This window comes from Myotis davidii, unplaced genomic scaffold (assembly GCF_000327345.1).
Source record: "Myotis davidii unplaced genomic scaffold, ASM32734v1 scaffold84, whole genome shotgun sequence".
Lineage (NCBI taxonomy): Eukaryota > Metazoa > Chordata > Mammalia > Chiroptera > Vespertilionidae > Myotis > Myotis davidii.
This window is the reverse complement of record NW_006295735.1, coordinates 1,374,466-1,390,883: the sequence shown is the minus strand read 5'-3', so window position 1 is coordinate 1,390,883 and position 16,418 is coordinate 1,374,466. Positions and strand designations below refer to the sequence as shown.

The 16,418-nt window shown below is 42.3% G+C and overlaps 1 pseudogene; it reads right to left on the bottom strand.

Annotated features, from left to right (window-relative positions):
- Positions 1–8,227: 8,227 nt before the first annotated feature.
- LOC102774708 lies at positions 8,228–9,086 on the bottom strand (annotated as a pseudogene).
- Between the last annotated feature and the right edge of the window lie 7,332 nt (positions 9,087–16,418).

The following is a 16,418-nucleotide window of genomic DNA, read 5'->3' as shown; positions in this document are numbered from 1 at the left end:
GGCGCGCTCCCGGCTCTGCGGTCGCCGAGCAAGACTGGGCCTGGCGTCGTTTTTCACAGAAGCACAGGGGGGATCTGTTGCAAAAATCACACGTTTGCCCTGCACCTCCCCGTAGCATTCGGCTGCCCGGCAAGGGCCTTAAGAAATGAAAGGGTTAAAGAGAATAAAACGGGGCAGAGGAAACTTACTGTGCTGAGCAGATATCTTGCAGAAAGCTGCAGCCTAGAACCCTGCACAGCCTAGATAACCACTAGACACCTGGCATCCGGGGGAGCAAGGACAGAGCCGACCCCTCAGCAGACCGACTTGCAGCCGCAAAAGTTACTAATACAAACCTTTCCCTCCCTGCACTCTCCACTCGTCTTATACGCCGGCAAATACGGTAATACAAACCTTTCCCTCCCTGCACTCTCCACGGACTCCTTTTGGTCGGACTCAGCCCACCTGCACCCAGGTGCCTGAAATAAAAATCTCTTTTGATACATTATGGCCTCATGTCATAGGTGCGCAACCCGGCCCACTCTGAACCTTTCAAGAAGAAACGCAGAGGAGGGGGAGAGGCGCGGGCCCCGGGCGCCGGAGAGAGAGCGCTCCTGGCAGGTCAGCCGTCATCTGAAATGTGTTGGCTGGCTCTTCCTGGCGGTGTGAACTTGGGCAAATTATTTCATCTCTGTGAACCTCCATTTCTCTACCTGTCCAGTGCGGGTAACCGTCTTGCAGGATTGTTGTAAGGAAACCCTCACGAGTGCATGCGCGCAGCCCTGGAGCCCACCGGGAGCACACCTGACTGACGAGTTGAGTTTCTTATGGTCTGGTAGCTTGTAGCGCGAAGGAATACATTCACCGGGAACCATGGAGTATCACAGTGTCAAATGTTTAAAATTTATTATGGGGTTTATGTTCTGTGATTTTGAGACTAGTTCAAGAAAGCAAAACCTGCACTGGATCAGATGCTATTAGGATGTGGGGTAGTTCTGTGACTGGGTGCCTTAATAAATCTTATTTAGAAGGAGTGAAGACCCATCGAGGCAAAAGCCATCACTGATAAAGAAGCAGCAGCCATAGCCATTTTGGGTCAATCTTGTGGTTTAGATAATGTTCAGGTTCTGTCTCTGTTCAGACAAGATTATGGAGTGGTCTTGCCTTTGTCTGGATCAGGGTTGTAGAATGGCCTTGTCTGATGTTGGTATTCTATGAAATTGTTTTTATTCTACAGAACACTGTGGTGATAGTCCAGAAGAGCTCATAGCAACACCCAGGCCAGCACCTGGATGTCAGGGCTGCTTTCTCTTCCTCAGCAACCAGTAAGTGACAGCTAAGTCTTAGATTTGAATCCTGATCACTATTTACCAGCTTGTAACTTTGAAATTGTCACTTAACACACCTCTCAGTTTCTGCAAATGAGCATTTATAAAGTACTTACTATGAGTCTGAAACCATGGAGCACGGATATTGGAAAGAAGGTATACAATTATGAACAAGGTGCAGTTTCCTACATATTCAAATTAGGATGGGACAATGAGAGCATCTCGCTCTAACCAGGAAGACTTGGTCTGGAAGGAATAGGTATAGGTCTGACTAGCCCCCAGAACACAAGGAAGAATAAATGACATAATCTATACCAAAATGTTTTTGGGAATTGTAAGACACTGTATCACTAAAATAACCTGGGTTAGTGCTAGCTGAACCCATTTTCTAAACGTTTTGCCTGGTTTAGACCCTTTTGTCAACTCTCTTCACTGTACAATGACCACTTCAGGTGCTTGACCCCTGTAAAATCAAGAAGATCGACATCATGCCCCCCAAATCTCAATACCCTAAAAAGCAAAGATTTATTTATTTCTTGAGCTACCTTTCTATCCATGGTCATGGGGGGTTTAATTGCCTATCACTTTCACTCATGAACACAGATTAATGGAGCCAACATCTGAATATTATTGCTGGGATGGGGGCAGAGAGAGGAGAATGTGGTGGATCTGACATGAGCTTCTGCTCGCATTTGATTGGCCACACAGCAAGTCACAGGACCATGTGGAGAAGCTCAGTCCTATCAGTTGCTCAGACAGAGAAGAAAATATCAGTAAATAGCTTTAATGACCTCCTTGTCCCCAGACCAGGACTTCTCATGAAAGTCCGTAGAAATAAAAGGGCTTTAGGCTTTAGAACAGCATTCTCAACCTGTAGGTCGCGACCCCTTTGGCGGTCGAACAACCCTTTCACAGGGGTCGCCTAAGACCATCCTGCATATCAGATATTTACATTACAATTCATAACAGTAGCAACATTACAGTTATGAAGTAGCAATGAAAATAATTTTATGGTTGGGGGTCACAACATGAGGAACTGTTTTAAAGGGCCAGAAGGTTGAGAACCACTGCTTTAGAAGATGTTCTTTCTTATGGGCAGTAAGAATTAGTGTCTGATATACTTTCAGGCTTTGCCGTGCCTACTCTTCCATAAGAAGAAAGCCAGGCCTCCTTAATTTATTTCGATGCATATCTCCATGGTGATAACAATTGTTATGCAAGCCTTTTTCTCCCTTCACCCCTCCTCCCCCAAATCATATTAACTGCTTGAGTATGTATTAAATAAAAGAAGACTTAACCAACTGTCAGTTGGAATCTGTCATTGTACTGGGCAATGTAGACGAAGCAAAAGTTAATACCTCCATAGTTAATTACCAAAGAAATTTCCATTTATATGGTAAGAAAAGATGGGAACATATGAAAGGAGTAAAAAGGATTCTAAAACCAGGTCTGTGGAAGTCATGACAGACCAGTAACTATCACTGACTATTGTTACTCCTTGAAGGCTAACCACTTAAGCCTTCTTCTCTCAAAGACTCTGAAATCGAAAATAAAATCTAGGCATGAAAGAAGGAGTGGCCATTCACTGGGCACAGTCTTCCTGGCAGTGTTTCTGAAACATGGGTCAACAAGGTGCAATCTCCAGGGCAAGCTCTACAGGAGGATTGTGACATTTTATGTTTTCAGTTCAATGACCTAGAAGTGTTAACATAAGCATTTTCTGAATTGTCCTTTAATCAAGTACTGACACTTGATTTCACTGTCAGTATTTGCATTTCTGCTTATGATCCCATTGCTCAAAGTGGAAATACTTTAATAATGTCAGAAAAGAGAAAAGAAGTGGACTAAATATATAAACACTATGCCCAGTTAAGTGAGACCAAACACTGTTATAACATATTGTTCAAAATAAGTTTTGCTAGTATTCCAATAAAAAGAGTGGGAGAATTGAGCCATCACCTGACACATGAATAGACATACTGAACTCAAAAGAACCCCTGTTGTACTGGGCAATGCCATAGTTAAGTGGCAAAGCCAAAAGGGAATATAGTAGCTATTCACTGACACAGACAACAGTGTGGTGATTGCAGGGGCAGGGAGTGGTGTGTGGAAGTGTAAGAGGATATAAATGGCTGTGCAAAAATTTAAGCAAAAAAAGAATATAGTTGCTACTAGATTTTGTTTGTATCAAGAAGAAAGTGACTTTTTTGGGTTCTGATAAAATCAACAAAGTAAGATGTGATGAAAAGACCTAAATTACACCAATTACTGCTTATTAGGTAATTGTCAATACTGTGTTGATAAGAGTGTAATGATACAACTCCAAGTACAAATTGTTGAAAGGAAATGTAATCTGCTCACATGACCTTGGTCAATAATATGCCAAACAGACCTGAATAGGTTCTATCTAGTTGAGAAATTCATAACCTGACTTCAACCCTTGTGTTTCTTGATCTCTGTTGCCTTGAACCTTGTTGAACAAATTCCTCCTTCTTGAATGTTCTCTCCCTTTGGGTTGTAATATAATTCTTCCTATTACTCCGAGAGCTCCTACTTAGTTTCCTTGGAAGGCTTGATTCCCAAATGGTCCTGCTCCCCAAGTTCCGTCTCAGTCCCTTCTTCTTCCCAATCACATCGCACTTGTGACTCAACTGCCACAGAGTCCAAGCATTTCCAAATCTCAACCTCAACTCTTTTCTGAACTTGACATTCAGAGCTTCCACCTGACTATTTTTAAAAACCACTGCATACTTTTAAATATCCAAAATAGATATCTTTCTTGTAAATCTGATTCTTTCCAGAAATCCCTATTATAGTCAATGTTATCATCCTTCAGTCAGCAAAGCCAGAGATCTGGAAATCCTACCTGGCTTTTTGGTCACCACGCTGTAACTTTTATAAATATAAACATTTTCATAAATATAACTGATATTACTTATACCCCTTTTAGATGTGTGGCTGTAAGGCAGGTAGGCCCCCGAATCTGGAGCAGTTGGGCTGAACAGCCCTTTTTCCTTTGGCTAAGGCAGGGGGCTGTGTCTCGCCATCAGCAAACTGGGGATGGAATGTGAAGGCTGCTGGAGAGGAGGTGGGCAAGTATGCAAAGGCACCAAGGATTTCCCTGGTAAATCAGAAATCCGGACTCCTTCCCTTTGGGCTTTCAAGTTATTATAACTCTTCTGATGTGCTGGGATGGTCCTAGCTAAGCCGAGTGGTCAGAAATGGGCAATGAATGAGGGCCCTCAAGAAGGAATTCACCAGGATGGTGGTGATGGTGATGGAGTGAAATGCTGGGCCAGTAAGCCAGGCCCAAGACCAGGGCTGATCTTGTCTTAGGGGAAGGCCAGTTGGGAACAGAGCCATGATGTTGCACTCTGACCTGACCCACCACCTTTGAGGTTTCATAAGATGAATAGTTGACTAACTGTGAATGGAAATATCTGTTACTAGAGTTGTAACTGGGAACCCAGCCTCCTGTATTGTGGAGTGACCAGTGCTAACCAGAGTTCAACCTCCCACTAATCTGTGCAGCTGTCTATCGTGGTTAGGTCTTCAACCCCTTGACCCGAGAGCTGAACTTCCTCTTTTCTGTACCACCCTCACCAGAGCAGAGATTGGACACTTAGGCAGTCAAATCAGACTTCTCCATTTCTCTTCTGCACAACAGAAGTAAACAGGCCTGCAATTGGATGAAGTAGGGATCTACTTTTCAAGGAAAGGAGAGCTCAGAGGATGACAATGGCCTTCTCACAATAAGAATGAAAGCTCATATTTTATTTACTTGTTTAATAACTTAAGTATGGCTTTATTTTCTACCACAGCAAGTGAAGCAGGATATATGTGAAGCTCCTAGAGCAGGCTCTGGTACTTGGTGGGGACTCAATAATGCTGGGATTTGGATCTCAATCCTGCTCGATCGGACACACACTACAGTGTTGGAGACATTATAGACCCTGGCCACTGCTTCAAACTGGCATTTCCTTTTGTGACCCTAAAGAGCAGCTCTCACATTGCTCTCTTAAAAGGAGACAGTCCTATTTCTAATGGGGTTGGGTGTGTGAATAGGGAGGGGTTTAAAATCAGCAGAGTAAGTTACATTCATGTGCACGTGACTCCATTATGTGGACCGAGTTGAGAGGGTCAGCCCTCCTTCCATCTTCAGCTTCTTACCCCAGGCCACCATTGTCTTTCATCTGTGCAGCTGCAGATCTTTCCCTGGGTGGCAAAGCATGATTGTCTGTACACAGACTTAGGATCACATCAGTCTCTTCCCTAAAACACTTCAATGACTTTCCCACTAAATTCTGAATAAAATGAAACCTTCTTGCCAGGCCCCGTAAGGCCCCAGTGATCTGGCCATGGCCTGTCTCTGTGCCCCTGAACTCCCTTCCACTATCAGGGTCACCGCACTTCTTTCAGTGTTAACTTAAATGTCACCTCAGAGAAGCGTCTCCTGGGCATCCTACCCAAACTAGGGAAGTGGGTTCTTTTCTGCTACTCTCCGGCTCAATAGCTTCTTGCTTGATTTCTGTTAGCACTTCACATTCTGTATGATTTTATTTATTTGTATGTTGACTTTTTAGTCATCTATTCCCGGGGCTAGAATTGTGAGCCCCCTGCGCACAGGAACAGGGCTGACTCATTTGAGACTATGACCACATCTACAGCTGTAGTTGGAACAGTTAATCTTTGTCAAAAGAATAAAAAGTTTTTGTTCAGTGACCCTGAATTATGGAATTGTGCACTAAATCTGTCCTTGGGAACCACAGAGAATACTAGCTGATGTATTTTTCTAAGAGACTGAGTTTATGATTACATGCTTTGTCATGCTGAATCACTTAAAAGAAATATGTACCAGAATACTAAGAAAGTGATGGTTATAATTAATATTCAATTATGATATATAATGATGACAGAAATAAAAAGTTATTTTTATTAAAATAGAGTTTATTAGCTTTTCTTTTAATATAAACATGAAAAAGAAAATACACTTAAGTTGTAGCATTCTTTTCAAAATAAAACTTCAATCAATACTTGAATCTCCAAACTCTGAACTTTATAAACAATGTTTTTTATGGTGGTAGGCTACAATATTTTATGTACCATTATTTATTGTTTATGCTTCTGTCCTTTAAAAATGGTGGAACCTGCAGCATTTAATACAGTGTGAAGCCTTGCTATATTGCGAGAAAGTATTCCTTGGCCCTGAAATGCTTTGTTTATAGACAAAATTTCTAGGAATACATTTGAGAAGCTAGGAGAAATATTTTACATAGTTGAGAACATTAATTTAAAAAAATATTTGAAATTTAGGTGACATTTTACCAATTTTCTAAAAGATTGATTACTTAACTTCCTGCCCTTTATAGCCTGAGGTAAGGGTTTGTTCCTAACATGTATGTTTCCTCTTAAGTAGCAAGACTTAAATGGGACACCTACAACCAGGTAAACATGTGGGATAGAAAAGCTGGTTCATTCACCTACTTTCATATTACTATTAGAGTCCAATGCCTTTCCACTTATTACATGTGAATTAACACTGCTTCTTATAATCTTCCTTTATCAAATCTAGAAGAAAGAAAGTTTGGTGATAAAGGCAGGCATACAGCACAGCCCTGAAAGAACAAACATACAAACAGAAAACCCACAAAACTATTTTTAAAAGAGGAGATTATTTCTATGAAGATACAAGGTATCTCCCTAAAGTCTTAGTGCAACTTAAGCTCTGGTACTTATAAAAGTATAAATGCTACAAATTCATAAAACATCATTTGAAAGTCCAAATTTCTCTTAAACTTATCCAGTCCTGCAAATTTCAAATATTAAGCTTTTACTTTTAATTTCTTGCCTCAGCCCCCACTTTAAGTTAAACATTTTTTTGTTTCAGCCAATATCTGCTATCTTTAAAGGGTTGAAACAAACAAACAAAAAACAAGGTAAGAAGCCCACTATCCAAAATCTACAAAACTAAGTAAGTTTAAGAGAAATTTAGTTAAACTTTCAAATGATGCTCCGCAAGTCCACAGCACCTACACTTCTGAGCAGGGCATCAGGGGGCCCAAGCGCTTCAAAGCTTGAAATTGCACCAAGACTCTCAGGCCACCTTCTATCCATTACCTGCTTATCACTGGACTACCATGTTGGTTGGAAATATAAAAAATATCTTTTGATACATTTATTTAACAAAGAAAATCATCAGAAAATGAGAAACATCATTATAGTTCTTAAGGTCCATGCAGCATGGACTCCACAGAAGTAGAAAATCAATGATTGATACTTTCTCTTATTATCCCAAATTTGCTAATATGCTAATAAGTAGTGCTTGCAAAGAAGTTGAATGACAAGTGTTATTCACAGCTGTTTGGTTTAAACTGATTGCCAGTGGTGACTAGCAACTTCAATGATGTAGAAGGGAGGAAGAACCCTTCAATAACTAACATGCTACGGTCTGTTCCCAAGTAGCTTTACAAGTTGTTAGGAGTCCCATGTTTTAATTGGTTCTAAAGGAATATGCAGCAATGTTGGAAAGCGGGGGGGTGGGGGGGTGGTTCAGAAAAATAGGAAAGACATAAAAGTTATATAGTGTCTTTAAAGTCTAAAAGTTTAAACTTCAATTAAGAAAAAACCTCACATGGTTGACAGCTATCAGCCTGCATCATAAGTAGGTATCTGTGTGTGGGTTGGGGGCTTTTGCCTTTAAAATGTAACTGTTTACATTTAAAAGGACAAGGAGTGTGTTTCATTGATAAGGTCCCATTCTTTCCTATGAGCATAGTCCTTGCTGTCCATGAGTCTGTTGAATTCAATGTCTGACTTTTAGATGAAAATGCTAATTTTTCTGGGTTTTGAGCAGGAGTGATGATATTTCTTCAGTCCTCATAGATGAGGGGCTCAGGATGCTACAAAGCCTCATTTGTCCCTCAGGAGAGGATGGTATTAGAACGCTGAATACCAGTGAAATTGTCAGCACTGAAAGACCTTCTTACAGCAGCTCTACGCGGTCTTTGTATTTGTCTTCACACAATCTAGAAACGGCTTCTAGGTTCTGTGCTCTTTCTTTGCTAAGAGGAGCAAATAGAAAATTCAGGTTGTCATCTGCTAAGGAGCAAAGGTCAAAGTACACTGGCAGGAACATTAATATTAAACTGAAGTAGCTCCAAAAAAATGCCTTTCCATCTTATTCCTGAGGATCTGGCAGTAGTCCGCATTCCATACAGCCTGATTGTCCCAAACCTTGGAGGCAAAAGAATGGCTCCCAAAGCTATTCTTTTCCAGTTAGAGGGACAAATGTAGATCTGAGCATAAGTTAAAAGCCTTTCTAACTAAATCAAAGTTACTATTGCACAGTCAGCTGTTAGCTGTAGGTACTAAAAGAATACAAATAGATCAGTAAATAAATTGGTGTTCAGGATTGTGCTTAATATATTCCTCTGGAAACTTTACTCCTGTGAGTGGATGTTATTGCCATCAAAACTATCCAAGGATCTATTTGCATTTCTGTTCTTTATGCGGTAATACATTGATAAGGTCACACAATATATTGGGGCTCTAAGGTTAGGTTGGCTGGCTGTGGCTGTGATCTAGAAATATTGTTGAGCATGAGCTGTACTTTCTAGTAAGTGACCCTGGAGATACATCTTTTAAATGATTGCTCTTCCTCTCTTCTCACTCGCCCGTTTGAGCTTTGATCAGGAAAATTTGTGCTGGTCTTGAATGGTCAGAAGAGTTTGATTCCAGAACTAACTCTTAGGGCATCTCCCAGTCACTGATGTGCTGCAGGTGGTGGTCCTCACGGGCTCTGAAATCCAACTAGGGGAGTGAGGGTGCAAGGGCCATGAGCACTGGCAGTACCACCACCACGTCCCTGCCTCCTAGACCTCAGACTCTGAGCTGAGAAATGAAAAGTTTTCCTCATAAAGCCAGTCCAAAATGTGTAACTCTCCAACTAATTGTAATTCTATCTGAAGTTTTGTTCTGTGCCAGAAAAAAAGAGGGAAAATGCCCAGTCCCACTAGTAATCAGATAAATTCACATTAGAGTAACTAGTAGAGTATCACTTTCCACATTCAAAATTACCCAAGATTTTGTTTTTAAGATAAAATCCATTTGGGCACCCTGAGGTGAAATGAACAAAGTCATACACTGCTTGCAAAAGTCAATTGGTGAAAAATTTATTCAGAGTAATACTTTAACATGCATAAAGTCATTAATGATTTTGGCACATATTGTCTACCCAGCAAGTCACACTGATGAAATAATAATGCATTGATATAGAAATTGAGCTACTTGGACTTACATAAGGTTGTTTATAAGTTGAATATATGTCACTGAATATGTAACACTATGTAACTATCTAATAATAGGATAATATGTAAATTGGTCAGGACGCCATCATGCAAACCCATCAGCAGGCTGCGTCCCCGCCCCCTGTGCCAGCCTGGAGACATGAGGCTCATGTCCCCACCCCCGGCAATGGGCCCGGGACGTAAGGCTCATGTCCCAACTCCCCTGTGCTGACCCAGGGGTCCACAGGCATATGGAGAGGCCCCTCTGCCGCAGGCCCAGCTGGGGGTCCACAGGCCTCCCCCAGCTCCAGCCTACCTCTTTGGGGCAATCCATCGAGGAGCCCTGGATGGGTGGGCGGGGCCTACCTCTTTGGCACCATGGATCACGGAGTTCCCGCACTGTGACAGGGCACATGGGCAAGGCCGGGGAACTCCACTCCCCCGCCCCGAGTGCATGAATTTTGTGCACTGGGCCACTAGTATAATTATATGTATAAAACAACAGAGTGTAAATACACACATGGTGTCTAGAAAGGCCATTGTACTATATTTCACAGAATATTTAATTACATGAAAAAGTTTTTATGCTATGATATTGAAAGGAGTTTTAGGGACAAAATAGGCAGGTTTAGGGAGTCTTAGGAATAAAGAGGGCCCATGGGGGAAGAATGCATAGGTGAGGGCTTGAAGCCGCCAGAAGGCATGCATTCACAAAGAATAGAAAAATGACACAAAATAAGGGAAGAGAAAGACATACATTCACAGAGAATAAAGAGAAATCACAGAGTATGAGGAACAAAAACATATTTTCACAGAGAATAAAAAAATGTCAACAGATGCTGACAAATGAGAAACATATGTTCATAGGAGATAAATGTTGTAAGATAAGAGGAAGAGAAAGAAGGAGACATCAAATGAGTTTTAGACTTTGGAATTGATATTCTTCAAAAAAGAATTACCAATTAGAAAAACACAGGGTCATAAATTAAGAAAGGGTTCAATTAGAAGGAAGCATGAAGAGACAAAAAACTACAGCCTTTATAAACCTTATAAAAAATAAATTTAGGCCCTGGCTGGTTTGGCTCAGTGGATAGAGCATTGGCCTGCAGACTGAGGGGTCCCAGCTTCGATTCTGGTCAAGGGCATGTACCTTGGTTGAGGGCACATCCCCAATGGGGAGTGTGCAGGAGGCAGCTGAATCGATGTTTCTCTCTCATTGATGTTTCTAACTCTCTATCCCTCTCCCTCTCCCTTCCTCTCTTTAAAAAAATCAATAAAATATATTTAAAATAAATAAATAAATAAATAAATTTAGTGGGTTACCCCCTTGAGAACCTCTCTCTATGTGAGAGTCTGTATTTGCTTCCAATAATTTTTCACCCTTTTACTAACAAGTCCTTTTAGTCTACAAATTTTATCCTTTAAACTTTATAAGGCAAGAACCCGCAAGGGGGAGATCTGCTCCCCACACCCCACATTTCAATATTAAGTGAAAAAAGGAAATAAAAAGTATATAATATATTCCAACTTTGTTAAAAAAATAAGTATACATATTAATGCATAGAAAATAGCCCACAAAGTAATATATCAAATATTAATTGCAATTAGCTCTGAGTGGTGGGTTTACTAATAATTTATTTGTGTATTAAATACCATAGTATCATTTTCAGTATTCTCCACATTTTCAAAAATTAACATGTATTTATTTATAGTCAGAAAAACAGTACATTTTGAAAGAAATGAGAGAGGGAAATGATAGAACAATTATATGCAAAATCATTCATATTTATTACAAAGCATTAGGGGAAAACCCCCTCAGAACTCTCAATGGTTGTTGATTATTTTCCCAACTTTAAAGTTGAGTCAGTAACCACATGGCAAATCCTCATTTTTGAATGGTCACAGGTGGCCCAAGATAACAGGATGGAAGCCAACTGCTGACAGGCAATCAAGAGCCTTTATCTAGAAAATTTACTCAAGAATGGAGAACTAGCTGTTCTGAAATGAAAGAAGGAATCTGGGTGAATCTTCATGCTGCTGGGACCAATCTCTTTAAAACCAGTCTCACAAAATAGTGGAGACTCACAGACCATAGAAATATCTAGCCCAATCCCCTAACTTTACCCACAAGGAAACTGAAACCAAAATGAATAACTGTTTTTCCTCACAGAACGTATTTGCCACCTTGTATTCCTGTGGTCACAGAGACAAGGAGCCTCCTTGGAATCCATGCCCTGCTGCCATCCAGCTTCATTCGTTCATTTCCCGAAGGAGGAGTGTAAGAAGGCAGTGAAGAAGTTTAAGGAGTTTTTGGAGGAGAAGCTCTGATCTATGCACACGCCCCAGGAAGGTACAATGCACCCTCTTACCTTTTCACTCTACATCCTACCACCATTACTCAGTTTTTACTACTGTGTCCTCCGGGCCACTGTACTCCCCCAGGTTCCAAAGCAGTGCAGTCATGCCACCTGGGATCTGACACTGATGGGGAGCCGCGCCCTTGGGTACCGTGTGTTGTCAGCAATCACACCAGTCCTGACCAGCCGGACTGTGGTTTACTTTATGTTTATTCCCCTGTGTCTCTGGTAATATGCACAAAACCTGCAGGTAATCTGAGCATAATCTACAAGTATCTCTTTATTAATGAGATTAAACTTTTTTCCCTTCTTCAAAAATCTGTTATCCCGTTGTATTCCCTAGTGTTCTACTTGTCACCTAGCCAGACGTGGTTTCATCCATGTCCCCTCCCTCCAGTGTATTCCCTCCACAAGTGTTTGTTCAGACCTGTTCCTTGTGATTCATTAATTCAATAGAATGTACAGAGGGGCTTCCAGTTTCAGCTCTGATGACTAAGAGCTTGGAAGTCATCACTCCCATCCTCAGAGCAAAAAAAGCGGACTGAGCTGAAAATCAGTGCCTTTCTTGTCTTGTACCCATCAGAGATCAAGGTCACAGGGCACAGCTATACCCTGTGATCTGGAGACAGGCAAATCCAAGGTCTCCTGACCTGCACTGAAGGAACTAGAGCCACGTGCTGGCAGGGACACTGAGATGGCACTTTTGATAAATTGCTGGAGGCCAAGTGCGGACCAGCCTGAGCATGAGAAAGCCCTGGGGTCTGTGCCTCAGGGGGCCTCTCCACTAGTTTTGTTTTGTCTTCAAGAACCTCACTAGGCTCTCATGATGAAGAGCCAAGAATGACTCTCTTTTGGCTCTGGCGGAGGAGGGAAATGTTTACTATTTTGAAATATGCCTAGAGTGTTCTCTTAACAAAGGCCTACTGTCTGAGGAAAAAGACTGTTCCACTGGCTCCAGCCTGTCTAGCATTCCTGTCTCACCTGAGGGAGAAAAAATAAGCTAACAAATGCTTGTGAAGATCACAGCTCAGAGACACAGGCCCACTAAATGACTGATATTTAATTACAAGATTATATAAGAATGGTGGCCTGGTGCATGAAATTCGTGCACATTAAAAAGGGGATTAATTAGAGGAAATATTTTAATATTGCTATTTGCCCTTTCTCTATAATAGAAGTGTCAGGGATGAAAGAAAATTAGTAAAATATATATGAAAATCTTCCTCCTATCAGAGTCTGGGGCACATCACAGGACCCAGAGTCAAGTCCCCGCCCACCCACATGCGCCTTGAAATTGTGCAAGACCCAGACCCGGCTGGCCCCACCCCCATTGGGCTAGATCCAGACTGGCCGGTCCCACCTTTGCTGGGGGTGCAGTCTGAGATCCCCTGTCAAGCTCCACTGGGTTGGGGGAGCAGCTTGAGGTCCCCCAGCCTGGCGCTGGGGCGGGGGGCGCAGCCTGAGGTCCCTCCTCAAGCCCTGCCGGGGCAGGGGGTGCGGGACTTAGGGAAGGCCCAGCCTAAGGTCCCTGCTGATTGCTCATTAAGGCTCATTACGGGAACTCGGCCTTGGCTGTGGGCGCTGCCATCTTGTGTTACAGAAACCCCCTGCCTCCACTGTGGTCGCTGCCATCTTTGTGGTGGAGTTATGGTCAATTTGCATATTCCCTCTTTATTATATAGGATGCTTCCCATCCTCCACACCTGACCACTGCCTACAGAGCTCCAGGGAAATAATAGTGGGTCATACCAGGAAAAGCTGTGAGGCACAGGCTCTATGCATGTTGAAGCCTCTGGTATCAGCAGCTACAACAAAGATTACATAAAGGCTTACACAAGTGGCCTATTGACCCCAGCTCCTAGTACCTGATACATCACGTCTGGCTTTCAACAAAAAATTACAAAGCATGCTAAGAGGCAGGCACAAACACAATGTGAAGAGTGTCAGGACCACATGCAGATGTGGTGGAGACTTTGGAGTTATTGGGCAGGCAATTTAAAACAGCTATGGTTAACATTTTAAGAGCTCTTTGCAAGAATAGATGGGTAATATAATTGGTGAGATGGAAATGCTAAGAAAGTATCAGAAGGAAATGTTAGACATCAGAAACGCTGCAACAGAAATGAAGAACGTCTGTAATGGGCTCCAAGGTAGATTGGACAAGGCCAAGGAGAGAACCAGTGCATTTGAAGACAGATAAACATGTATCGAGTGTTTCTGTGTGCCAGATGCTATGTTGGGCGCTAGTGAATAAGACAGGCTGGCCTATGTCCGCCCAGAGCTGCCTCAATCAATCCATTCAGCTCAAGTCTGCCTCTGTCCTGTCCCCCCCATCATTGCTGTCCATTACCATCCCAGTCCTGGCCTTGGTCTTTTTGAAATCTCCCACTTACTCTAAAATGTTCACATTGGATCTTCTTACCTTTCCATCCTGCCCCATGACAATGGATTCTTTGTGTTGCTATCAAAATATAAATAAATCAATAAATCTCAAATATAAAACTGGCTGCTTTCTCTCTGCTTTAATGGGTACATGTTGCTATTGGGATAAATTCCAAATTCCTAAGCAAGATATACAGCACTGACCTCTACCTACTTGTATACCTGCAACTTTTACAACTCCCCACCTGGACTTTTATGTACAGACATGCTGAACTCTGGTTCGGAAATTTAACTTACTGATCTAAGTTCCCTCCTCTTAATGTAATGTCCCTTCTCTTCCTTTTCTGGCCTTGCCTATCCATCTAATTCATCCTCCAAGACACAATTCAGGGATCAATGGCCATAGGAAGGCTTCCCTTCTTTCCCAACATGTCAGTTATGCCTTCTCTATCTATCTGAGCAGTGACCACTCTATCATAATTACTCTGCTCTGGGCTAGGCAGTGGGTTCTCTAATGGTAGGAACCATGTCTTCATACACCATGTTACAACTTCAACATACCTTTCTGCTGGACAGAATTCAATTCATAACGCCCTACATTGTTCTGGTATCTTTTCCTTCTATTTTGTAATACACCTCACATGCAGATAATATGGGCACAATGTCTGTGAAGCATGAAAAGACATCATAAAAATTATTTAAAGATAATTTCATTTTATCATCAGCTTGTTTAGATCCGGCAGTTCTATACAACACCAACATCCCAAATCTGCATGTTAGTTCTGTGGACCTCGAGAAGAAAGATATCTGCCAAGAACTTCCTGTGGTTAATTGGGCCCAAGTTCCTAACTAAAGTCTAACAGCCATTGTTGAAATAAATCTCTCATACACACTGCATTTCAAAGAAAAACCACAGGCTGAGCTGCCCATTATCCTAATATATAAAAACCCTGCGTCCGTCACGTCCACAGTGACCGGAGACTCGACCTAAAGACTCAGCTGTGCATGCAGCAGGCTCTGGTGGGTGGGGACTTGTGGCAGCGGAGACGGGGATGGGGAGGCGGGGCCAGCACTGAGGCCGGCAGGGGAGGGCAGTTAGGGGCAATCAGGCAGGTAGGCAGGTGAGGGGTTAGGAGCCAGCAGTCCCTGACTGGAGAGGGTGAAGGCTGGGCTGAGAGAAATGTCCCCCCCCCCACACACACACACATGAATTTCATGCATTAGGCCACTAGTGTTCCTTATAAAAAAGCTCCCCTGGCTGATGTGGCTCAGTTGGTTGAGCGATGTCCTGTGTATCAAAAAATTGCAGGTTGGATTCCTGGCCAGGGCACTTGCTCAGGTTGCCGGTTTGGTCCCTGGCTGGAGTACAGGAGACAATTGATCAATGTTTCTCTTTCTCCCTTCCTCTCTCTAAAATAAATAAAAACATATTAAAAAAATAAAAAAAAACTCCTTGTATCTTTTTTTTTTTAATCCTCACCCAAGGATATTTTCTTCATTTCTTTTTTAGAGAGAGTGGAAGGGAGGTCTGGATGGGGGAGGGAGGGAGAGAGAGAAAGAGAGGAAAGAGAGAGAGAGAGAGAGAGAGAGAGAGAGAGAGAGAGATTAGTGAGACACATTGGCTGGTTGCCTGGACTGATGGACTGGGGATTGAGCTTGCAGCTGAGGTATGTGCCCTTGACAGGAATTGAACCCATGACCTTTTAGTACATGGACTGACACTCTAACTACTGAGAACACCAGCCATGGCATCCTTTTATCTTTTTTTTTTTTTTTAACCCAATGAGTTGAGACCTGCACCGTTCAATTGGAACTGCACAGAGGAGCTCCATAATGATCAATTAGAATGCATAATTCTTACTTATCAGGACAGTGCTATTTGGACCAATAAGACCCACACACAATGGATTGATGGACTACAGCTGGGAACACAAGCTAAGCTAGCCTGATTCTGGGTTGGACTATGCAAATATGGGACAGAAACTTTGGGCAATGGCTTTAATCTTAGCTCTGCTAAGGACACAACTACACTTTTTTCATGGCAGGACAAAGGGATATAGTGTAAACTCAGGGGTATAATTCTACAC